We start from the raw sequence: 10,771 nt of genomic DNA, 5'->3' as shown, positions 1-10,771 counted from the left end.
GTACACTAGTACAAGAACCTTGAACCTGGCCCAGTGGTAGAAGCCAGTGCAGGTCTTTTAACACAAATGCCATGTGTTGGCGGTAGTCTATTCCCATCACCTGTCTAATTGCAGCTTTCTATGCTAGCTGAACCAGACCCAAGGGCAGCCCCTTGTTGATTTATTTATATATTTATAAACTGAACTTTCATAGGAAACATAAGAAGGCAGTGTACAACATAAAAACACAACACTAGGATAAAACCAGTACAAGCATCAATAACACATCAATACAAACTAGTTGGTATACATATGTGTGTGATGAATCTTTTTTGGATATATTTATAGGGTTTTCATGGTAAGAGGTATTCAGAGATGGTTTACCATTGCCTTCCTCTTAGCCTACAGCACCCGGTATTCCCAGGCTGTCTCCCATCCAAGCACTAACCAGGCCTGAGCCTGCTTAGCTTCCGAGATCAGATAATTTCGGGCGTGTTCAGGGTAGTATGGCCATAGTCGTGTGTGTGTGTGTTTGTGTGTGTGTGTAAATAATGTTCCCAAGGCCTGTCTGAACAATACAGTTTTTAAAAGATGTCTGAAAGAAATAGGGATGACTGCTGCCAAAACTTTATTGGCGAGATGTTCCACAGGGCAGGGCCTGTGACATTAAAGGCTTGGTCCTTGGTCAAGGCTGACCAAACCTTAAAGGCAACCCAAAAAGTGCCCTATCAGAAATTCTCAGGGATAGAGGTGGGGCATAAGGAATCAGATTGCATATACAAAAATATGTTTATTGATCCAGCACCCATTTCAAATAATCAACCAGACATTACAAAAGTAACTACTAGATGGACTTTTAATCTCCAAGCATTTTAGCCCTAGTATCAATGACAATATTTAAAAATTTGGCAACATTTAAAATGACATAAGGACTATTACCCTCTGAACATACTTTTTTGTTTGGGCATATACTCTCCAGTCTCTCATGATCTTGGATGCAAAGTCCTACCCTCTTGGGTTGTGTTAGTACACCCTTTCCCAACTAGTGAGCCACCAGATGTTGTTGGACCACAACTCCCATCAGCCTCAGCCAGCATTGCCAATGGTCAGGAAAGATGGGAATTGTGGTCCAACAACATCTGGTGGCCCACTAGTTGGGAAACGCTGTGTTAGTATGTTCATTTCTGTCAGAGTCAATGGATAAACTGTTCTAAAGGGGCAGCGCCCCCAGGTTCATTCATTTTACATGGAAAGAACAATTTAAAGGGCTTATAGGAATGGGGGAGAATTTGATTCAGTTCGCATTTGAAGCCAAATCTATCAAATTCACACTTTCTGAAACAAAATGAGGACAAAAACAAAGCCATCCTTTAAAAATCACACGTATCAAAATTTTGTAGTGCTGAACAATGTCTACTAAAATACATATATCAGGGGGAAATGTGCATAAAAAGGAATGTATTGGTGAAAATAACATACAAAGATGCGTTATATTAAGAGAAATTGCTTGCAAAAATGTGTACGAGTCAAACCTTCATACACAAATATGTTAGGAGAAATCCACACTAAAATGCTGAAGAAGTTTCATTATTATTATTGTTATTGTTGTTGTTATTGTTGTAATACTAATACTAATACTACTAATACTACTAATACTACTAATACTAATACTAATACTAATACTAATACTAATACTAATACTAATACTAATACTAATACTAATAATGCTTCAGCCATATCCAGACATACCAGGGGCGTGACGACAACACAGTGTACAACAACATGGAATACATCCTGGGCAAGTGGGTGCTCTATGACCAAGAAGTCCAAATGCCAAGTCAACTTCACCCACTTTGGAATGTGCAATAAACTCTTCCTGGAGGGTCAAAAGGACAAGACAGACCCTTGTGAGGATTGCATAGAAGAAGAAGGACATTTTTTTCTTAATAATGTTATTTGTTATTTAGTTTAATTTTTGTAGATTGTATTGCTTTTATTGATGTATTTTTATACTTGTGTTTATTTTTCTTTGTAAGCCACCTTGAAGGCCTTTGGCCAAAATTTAATAATAATAATAATAATAATAATAATAATAATAGCTCCAGGCGCCATTGGATGAAACCGATTATCTAGATCGATTTCAATCGGGTTTCAGGCCCAGTTTCGGCACTGAGACGGCCTTGGTCGCCCTGTTTGATGATCTATGTCGGGAGAGAGACAGAGGGAGTGTAACTCTGTTGATTCTCCTTGATCTCTCAGCGGCTTTTGATACCATCGACCATGGTATCCTTCTGGAGAGGCTTGCGGAGTTGGGAGTTGGAGGCACTGTGTGGCAGTGGTTCCGCTCCTATTTGGCAGGCCGTCTCCAGAAGATAGTACTTGGGGAACATTGCTCGACACCGTGGGTACTCCAATGTGGGGTCCCGCAGGGTTCGGTTTTGTCTCCCATGCTTTTTAACATCTATATGAAGCCGTTGGGTGCGGTCATCAGGAGTTTTGGAGTGCGTTGTCACCAGTACGCTGATGATACGCAGCTCTACTTCTCCTTTTCATCTTCCTCAGGTGAGGCGGTCAATGTGCTGAACCATTGCCTGGACGCGACAATGGACTGGATGAGAACTAACAAACTGAGACTCAATCCTGATAAGACTGAGATGCTGTTGGTGGATGGTTTTTCCAATCAGATGGTGGATACATATCCTGTCCTGGATGGGGTTACACTCCCCCTAAAGGAACAGGTTCGTAGTCTGGGAGTCATTCTAGACTCTTCCCTGTCACTTGAGGCTCATGTAGCCTCTGTGGCACGGAATGCGTTCTACCAACTTCGATTGGTAGCCCAGCTACGTCCCTACCTGAGTAAGGAGGATCTTACATCAGTAGTACATGCTCTGGTAACCTGACGTTTGGATTACTGTAATGCGCTCTACGTAGGGCTACCTCTGAAGACGGTTCGGAAGCTACAGCTGGTGCAAAATGCGGCGGCCAGACTGCTAACAAGAACGAAGCGGTCTGACCATATAACACCTATTTTGGCCCACTTGCACTGGCTTCCAATACGCTTCCGGGCCAAATTCAAAGTGTTGGTATTAACCTATAAAGCCTTATACGGCGCGGGACCTCAATATCTGTCGGAACGCCTCTCCCGCTATGAACCGGCTCGTACACTACGGTCTGCTACGAAGGCCCTCCTCCGGGTCCTGACTCATAGGGAGGCCCGGAGGGCAGTGACAAGATCAAGGGCCTTCTCAGTGGTGGCCCCTGAACTATGGAATAGTCTCCCCAAGGAGGTTCGCCTGGCGCCGACACTATCATCCTTTCGGCGCCAGGTTAAAACCTTTCTCTACTCCGAGGCATTTTAATTTTTTGTTAATGATTGTAATGTTTGTAATTTGATTTTAGCCTTTGCTGTTTTTAGATTGTGAAATTTGATTTTAGACTGATGTTTTGTATTATATTGTATTTTATTGTATCTATGTTCACCGCCCAGAGAGCTATTGCTAGTCGGGCGGTATATAAGTTTTAAAAATAAATAAATAAATAAATAATAATAATAATAATAATAATATTTTTTTCATGAATGCATCCAATTGGCATTGCAGGTGCACCCTCCACAGTTCATTTCCCATTAGCTCAGCCTAAAGAGAGGAATCAAAAACCAATGTCTGGATTTTTCTCCTCTCCTACCTTTTGATTTCTTAATCATCTTGTTTTGCTGATGGTGCCATGCTTGGATGTTTTGTGAAAAGCATTGGCCGTTTCTTTCCCCAGGAAACCTGGATGGGCATTCTACACTAACAAGCATTCTTCTGTTCAAATTTATATCAATTAGCTCAGGACAGTAATTCAATCGGATGGCCCACTGGATTTTGAAAGACTCACAACCATGTCAAAGTGGCAACCTCTTTTTTTTAAAAAAAAATTGCTCAGCCAAAAGCCATTCCCTCCATCCCTTCCCTCCCCCCCCCCAAAAAGAGAAGGAACTCTTGAAAAAGAATGCCACTTTGATAATTAGTTATTGATCACGGACAATACATGCAATGAATGCCATCGGATTAACCAGACGCCAGTGGGTCGCGACACAGAGGTTTTCTTATCGCAATAATCTACAGAAAAAGAAATGTACAAGAAAGGTCATTGAGGTCAGGCTTGGTGAAGCAAGGCTTTTGGAATATAGCTTCCTGTTTGTGGTTGGGGTGTATGTGTGCACATTGTGTGTCCATGTGTGCTTTAAAGAAACAATAAAAATGGCAAATGCTGATCCATACAGTCAGGTTCTGATACCGAGTTGACTGTCATGTATTCAGAGAAAGAGAACATTTGTGCCATGAAGTTGTTTTGATGAATTAACCTTCCTTTGGCCAACTGTTTTACCTCACTGCTGGGCCATTAACCTTTCTGCCCCTTTAATGTCCATTAGAAACAATTTGAGAATCTGAGCCCAAGAAGACTAACAATTATAGACTTTAAAAGTATAATTGACTTTTTCTCCCTTTTTTTCCCTTTCTTTTTTTTTTTCAAGGAGCAGTTTGAGGGCTGCATAAAAATAACTGCAGCTGTGGCCATTTAATGGATGGAGAAAGCTGCAAAGAAAAATTTGATGGCATGCTTAAAAAGAAGGGGGAAAGGGTGCCCTTTTCCCTCTCCATTCTTTGGTGAACTTACCACTCCAGAATGCTGCATGAAAGTGTACTTTGGATGACTTCCAGGGTTCATAAGAAGTGAACCCTGAGTTCCAACATCCATTCAGTTGACGGCCATGGCTTTCAAAGTGTACGGAAAGGAAGGCCACTGGATAGTGGTGGCTGGTGCCAGTTGGGACTGTTAGAGCAGAAGGCAGAGAGGCCAATAGGAGATGGTGGCAGACCCAATAACAGGGAATGCCAAACTAAGCGTGCCACACAGGCAGCACTGAGGCTTCGGAGGAGGAAGCTGGCATCCAGGGCCACCCACTGCACTGGCAGTATATAACTAAAAAGACAGGCAGGTGCGGGCTGGCTAAGGGCAAACTGAGGTTGGTGGAGCCTAATGTATCAGCCTCCACTGGCTTCTTATGTGAAGAGACTCTGTGCACAAGGCGTATTCAATGAATGGAAGTTGGTGGTGGATCCTGCTGCCATGACCCAAATCCCTGCTCCATGCATTGATTGCACACTGTTAAGTACCATCTGCACTGGGCTTCTCTCTCTCTCTCTCTCTCTCCTTCCCCTCATTGTTCCAGTAAACAGTGAAAAGCATGTCTCCCTTTCCGTCCAAAGGCAAAACTCAATCCCGAAGCAATCTGATCTGATCTGTCACAGGGTTTATTTTTAAATTTCCCTGGGCCAGGATGACAGCTCTTCTTTTTCTTCCTCCTCTTCCTCTTTCCCCTTGCACATCTGCATGAGTCGGGACAAGCTCTCCACCAAGCTGAGAAGTCTCGCGTACATGAAATGGCGAGATGGAAGGCACTGAGCAAACAATAGATGACTGTCAGCCTTGACAGCAGGCCATGGATCTCTGAGCACGAAGCTGACAGCAAAAGGCCTCAGAGGGTAAACCTTTTTGCTGGAACTAATTAAACAGATGAAATTATTACACGGATATGCAGATGTTGTTTACATTTTACCATATGGTATTATTTCAGGTAATGACTCGCAGGAGGATCCCCTTCCCCTCATCAAGAGGAAATGGGATGAAAAGGAGACCTTCTGTATGTCACCTCTCAGTTGCTAGGCAGGCAACGACAATGGCAAGTTACCATTTGTGGCTTTCTGGAAACCAGCCGGTAGAGTCCGTGTGTGGAACTGGGGAGGATCAGTTTAGGAGACAGAAGATTAAAGGAGTGGAGGAGTGGGGGTAGCGAGTACAAATATACAAAAGGATATCAGGAGGAGAAGGGGACATTACTTCAGCTAATACTCTTGAAGAGCAGAATGTTACACAGATGTGCACTTCAGCAAAACATTCAGAGGAATACATTCCTGACTTTCAGCCTCCTGTAGTATTGGGGGGAACCTTTCTTGGAAGTTGTTAGAAGAAGGTTGAGCTTTTGGCTTGGATATTTTTAGTCAGGGAAGGTGAATGGTGGTATGCAGGGTGCATATCTTTCTCATGTGGGAGTCCCACTATCACCAGTGGCTGGTGGCTCCATGTCACACTTTGGACATCGCTCTCACGGTCTTGCTCAGTTCCATTGCAGTGAAGCTTGGGCAGGACTTAATGATGAATGCTCTCCTTATCCCATGCATCTAAATGCAAGGAACTGTATATTAACGAGAGACAAATTCTTGTTTTCAGGAAGTAGAATTCTGCAATAAAGGGGACATCACTATAAAGACCTTGTTCCATGCCCTAAGAAATCATATCTGTATTGTAGATGGGCATCTAAACAGGACCTCACCTTATGATCATAAGGATTTGTAGAGGAAGATGCCCTCTCTCAAATATGCTGGAATCCTGCAGGTCATTTAGGATTTTAAAGGTAATTTTATTTATTTATTTATTTATTTGTTACATTTATACCCCATCTTTCTTTCACCATGGAACCCAGGGCGGCATACATGTGTTTCCCAGGTGGTCTCCCATCCAGGCACTGACCAGATCCAGACCTGGTTAACTTCAGCAAGGTGGTGGCCTCATGTGCCTTCAGGCCTGGGACCATAATTGTATGTAGTAAGAAACACCTTACATTTTTACATAATTGTAATAACAAGCACCTTACATTTGTATCATAATCCAACAGATTGGGGTGGGGTGGGGCATATTTTTCATTCTGAGGGCCATGTTCCCTCACAGGCAACCTTCCGAGAACTGCATAGCAGTGATGGGCAGGGCCAGAGCTAGAAAGTGGGTGGGTTCCAAGGCAAAAGTGAGTGGGACAACAGATATGACTCTTATTTCTGCACAATAGGCTACATGGAAAAATCAGATGTTGCTCACTCTCAGAGGGAAATAGGAGTCTCCTGACAACTCTCAGCACCCTTAACAAACTACCACTCCCAGGATTCTTTGAGGGAAGCCATGACTGTTAAAGTGCTTTACATGTATAGTGTTGATGGGGTCTCAATCACAGTTCAAGGACACATTTCAATCAAGAGCAGAGTAGGGAAGCTGAGGAGTGTTGCTTGAGGGAAGGGGGGCCTAGGAAAGAGTTCTGAGGGCCATATAGAGAGGTCTGGAGGGCCACTTTCAGCCCCCAGGACTGTGGTTCTTCACCCCAGCAATAAGTGGGCATGGTGGTAAAAAACACACACACACACCAAAGAAAGTATTAGATATTCTCACTTCCCATCTTCAGCAACAAGCACCACAAGGATAAGCCTTTGCTGCATTCAAATGTGGAAAAAAATCTAATTTAAAAATAAAAAACCCACATATATTAAATTAGCTGTGTTCAGATCAACCATTTTTCTGAGAGTGACCCTCAGCATACGCTTTATAATTGAGATCTTGCCAATTTGGCTCCAGAAGGTAAGAATTGACAGTTCTGTCCAAACACGAAGGAGCTGCAATGCTGACATTTCCGTGGAGAGCTTGACATGCCGTCGAGCCGGTTAGCATTTACAGCGTTGCGCCGACGTGAAATGTTGATAACGGGAGCTCTCCTTTTCAATAAATTTCCATTCATCATGCTGAAAAGGTTGCTCTCTAGAATTAGAGAGGCATAGGATTATCACAGACAACAATGTAGAAAAAAATCATTAATAACAGGCATTTAAGGGTGGTCAGTCAGTTAGACTCTGACACTACACAATTACTGCCGGGGAATGATCAACGATGCAAATATTAATGGGTGTTTACACTCAAGGCAGAATACAATGACAGGCTATAGAGCAGCCCCATAGCAGCTTAACTCTCCCTGGGTTAGTCACCTTGTGTCCTGGGCTGTACCACTTCATGAGGGCTCTACCACTAGGGTGGCCAGTAAAGCATCATCAAGAAAGGGGAAATGCATCATCCCCAAAATAAGGCAAAAGGGGACACCAATTGGCATAAATTTGCATCTGAGAATGTTTATGCATAGCTACAAATGTCACAATGACAATGCCCATACCCTGGAAGCACTGAGTGTCTTTGCATAGCTCATGGAGGAGAATTTCCACTTTCTGAAGCTGTCCTTCAAAATTTACACTTCAAATCTTGTCATACAGTTCTCTCACCAAAATGTGTGTAAAAAACCCAGAAGAGTTTATATTCGGGGAAAGTGTACCCTTAAATGAGTACATTAGTGAAAAGAGCATGCAAAATCCATTATATTTGGGGAAATTGCTTGCAAAAATGCACATATAAAGAGAAATGTACACAAAAATGTTAACTTTTTTTTTAAAAAAAATACAAACTGATGAGGAAATGGGGCAAACTGAACTGGAAATAATTAGAAGCAGATCGAAACCATAATTGTCGGGTTCATTCACTTCTAGCTATAGCTGGTGCATCAGCTATGACCATTTCTGGATGGGGATAGTTTGGCTACAGTGGTCCATGCTCTGATTACTTCCTGTTTGTATTACTGTAATGCTTCTAGGTGGGGCTACCTCTGAATATGAGATAGATACTGCAGAGAGTGCAAAAAAAATAATGGCCACCAGATGCAGTCATGTTACTCTGATTCTTAACAATCTGAAAGGTTGTCTTACCTCTTTTATTCACAGTCGATCACTGCACTCTGCAGGTGAGGGCCTCCTGCAGATACCATCCTGTTCGGAAATCCGTTCCACATAGGGTTGCCAGGTTCTTGGCCTGAGACTGATCCTGTATCTTTAGGAGAAGAGAAAGTCAGCCAAGTGCAGGTGTTCTTGCAACACTGTAATGGGAAAAAGCACAAGGTGGAATTCTCCCTTCCCCCTGCACAAAGATACAGAAGACCTCTTGGTTGCCAGGTCCAGCAAACAAACAAAGAAACAAACACATTTGGGGCCTTGAGTTAGAATGTGATTCAGTTTGCCCTGGGCAGTTTTGCCTGCAGAAGTCAATGGCATTTTACATCAGAGACACACTGACCACAGACTCTTGGGCACAGTCTCAGAAATGAGCGCCAAAGACATTTACAGGCTCACATTCAAAGGGAAGAGATCTAAAGGAGCTGACAATGTCCTTGACATCAACAGCCCAGAACCAGGTAATGTTATACTAGTCCAAATTATGTGATCATTTGTACTAAAGAGAGAAAGTGTATGCCAACCCTGGAACACTGCCATCCTGAAAATCCACTGCAATGAATCTGCTCTGGCAGACTGGTCATGTATGGTTTGTCAGACTGCATTTTCAACACCCAGATGTCTTGATAGACAGACGCTTTCTTGACTGGAAACTGTGGGAACAATCCAGATCCATTAACATCAAATGTGTTGTTTTGTCTCAGACTTTTTTGGGTGGAATGTAGGTTTCTCCTTGGCTGTAACCATTGCACTGAAATACAGGCATAGACTTGAAGCATTATAAATAGATCTGGTGGAAGATGTTGAGGGGGACGGCTCCTTTCTCTCTGCACCACTTGGCCAGATAAGAAGAATCTGGAGCAGCCTTCACTTACTTAGTGCTCTCCATATGTCTTGGAATTCAACCCCCATTAGATCCAGGCAACCTATCTGTGCGGGCTGGGCTGATGGGAGCTGTAGTCAAAAAACCCGCAAAGGCACCAGGTTAGTGAAGGATGACCTGGAGGTACATCAAGCCAATGACTGACCTCTCTTGGGCACTGCTAGAGTTTCAGTTGAAATCTTGCTCACGGTGATACTTGAAGCACATTTAAGGGGTTCTTCATCAGACAAAGCACCTGGAACTTTGAGGGAAGCTAGAAGGATTCTGATAAGACTTGTGAATTTTGGTTTTGCACATCTCTAGGCATCATCCAGCTAGATGGGATGGAAATGAGAACCATGGACTAAACAGGCCAGTTTTAGACCTGTGGATTCAGCAGCCTATCAAATGTCTTCTATAAAATACCTACTCTGATTCGCTGATTGTCAGGGCTCATAAAGCACTGTGCAAGCTGTTTTTGCAAGCACTCACCATTACCTGATTGTTTGGATATCTAGTTAGACATACTTATGCATACTTAGATGTAAGCGTACTTAGACTGCTTATATTAATTCACTAATAGGCAAAAATCCTTGTGGTTTAAGAACATGCCTATAGCCAACAGATATTTCTATCAAACCTTTAAAAGCAGGGAAATTGGGCAGCTATAGTGAATGCACCAGAGGAGCAGGAGGCCTGACCTCCTCTCTGAGATACTGTACTGCCCTACAAATTTGTAAAACTGCAAACACAATTTGGGTTGGTCTTTCACAGTCCAATCCACTCCTGTGTAGCGTGGAAGAATTTGGTAACTTGTGCCTCGATAACAAGGTGTTGTGGGTTTTTTTGCCTATTAGTGAATTTCTCTGCTTTTTAATCTAGGAGGTAAGAAATAGGATCCTGTGCAAGATTGCTGAGAATGGACTGATCATTTGAATGCTTATTGAGTTCAATGGGATTTACTCCTATGCAATCATGCTTAGAATAGATAAAACTGACCATGGAGGAGGAGGGGAGAGGGGTCAGGAGAGGGAAGGAGAGGGAGGGGGAAGGAGGGGAAGGGAGGGGTGAAGGAAGGTGGAGGAAGGGGCAAAAGGGAGGGGATAGGGGGAGGAGAAGGGGAGGGCTTTTGATCATTTGCATGCTTTTTGAGTTCAGTGGGATTTACTCCTGTACAATCATGCTTAGGATGGGTGAAACTGACCTGGGAGAGGGGCAGGGAGGGTGAAGGGGGAGGAAGGGGACAGGGAGGAAGAGGGGAAGAGATTGGGTGGGTGGGCAACGGGCAGAGGGA

The 10,771-nt window shown here is 43.2% G+C and overlaps 1 pseudogene; it reads right to left on the bottom strand.

The window, feature by feature from the left end:
* Window positions 1–378: 378 nt before the first annotated feature.
* LOC133370091 (5S ribosomal RNA) lies at window positions 379–497 on the bottom strand (annotated as a pseudogene).
* Window positions 498–10,771: the final 10,274 nt, after the last annotated feature.

This window comes from Rhineura floridana, chromosome 14, assembly GCF_030035675.1.
Source record: "Rhineura floridana isolate rRhiFlo1 chromosome 14, rRhiFlo1.hap2, whole genome shotgun sequence".
Classification (NCBI taxonomy): Eukaryota; Metazoa; Chordata; class Lepidosauria; order Squamata; family Rhineuridae; genus Rhineura; species Rhineura floridana.
Note: the sequence above shows the minus strand (reverse complement) of the source record. Positions and strands in the feature narration are given on the sequence as shown.